Source organism: Nanorana parkeri, unplaced genomic scaffold (genome assembly GCF_000935625.1).
Source record: "Nanorana parkeri isolate BGI_ZX_2015 unplaced genomic scaffold, ASM93562v1 scaffold2917, whole genome shotgun sequence".
Lineage (NCBI taxonomy): Eukaryota > Metazoa > Chordata > Amphibia > Anura > Dicroglossidae > Nanorana > Nanorana parkeri.
The window spans coordinates 1,439-2,633 of record NW_017309185.1 but is presented as its reverse complement, the minus strand read 5'-3'; positions in this window follow the sequence as shown (position 1 = coordinate 2,633).

Below are 1,195 nucleotides of genomic sequence, written 5' to 3'. Positions count from 1 at the left end.
GGGGGAGGGGACATTAGAGTGTAAGCTCCTCTGTACAGAGACTGATGTGACTGTGGGGGAGGGGACATTAGAGTGTAAGCTCCTCTGTACAGAGACTGATGGGACTGTGGGGGGACGACACATTAGGGTGTAAAAAAGAGCGGGTTCAGCAAAATGGACATATAAATAACATATTTCAAAAATGATAAAAAAACGCAGGGAAGGTAAAGTGCGAGGTACTCACCGCGTCCTGGAACAATTCTCTGACGGAATTCATATCTCCACCTGCAGACTGAGAAGAGAGGAGAAGATATCAGAGATCAATGTAATGAACCCGCCCAAACCACAGACTGCGCCACCCACAGCGAGGACACGAGAGGCCGCATGGCAGAGCGCCGACCAACCGATATATAAGAACACCGAGTATTCCCTGATATATATATAGTAATGTGCTGAGGTATACAGTATACAGGACTGAGCGCAGTAATGCTGTAAAGTGAGAATGTTCCAGAAATAAAAGTGTTCAGAGTTTATTTTTTATCAATTAACAAAATGGAAAGTAAATGAAGAGAAATTCAAATCCATGCAATATTTGGGGTGACCCCCCCCCCTTTGCCTTCCTCCAATCATTATTTGGGGTGACCCCCCCTTTGCCTTCTTCCAATCATTATTTGGGGTGACCCCCCCATTGCCTTCTTCCAATCAATATTTGGGGTGACCCCCCCTTTGCCTTCTTCCAATCAATATTTGGGATGACCCCCCCCCCTTTGCCTTCTTCCAATCAATATTTGGGATGACCCCCCCCCCTTTGCCTTCTTCCAATCAATATTTGGGATGACCCCCCCCCCTTTGCCTTCTTCCAATCAATATTTGGGATGACCCCCCCCCCTTTGCCTTCTTCCAATCAATATTTGGGATGACCCCCCCCCCTTTGCCTTCTTCCAATCAATATTTGGGATGACCCCCCCCCCTTTGCCTTCTTCCAATCAATATTTGGGATGACCCCCCCCCCTTTGCCTTCTTCCAATCAATATTTGGGGTGACCTCCCCTTTGCCTTCTTCCAATCAATATTTGGGATGACCCCCCCCCCTTTGCCTTCTTCCAATCAATATTTGGGGTGACCCCCCCTTTGCCTTCTTCCAATCATTATTTGTGGTGACCCCCCCTTTGCCTTCTTCCAATCAATATTTGGGGTGACCCCCCCTTTGCCTTCTT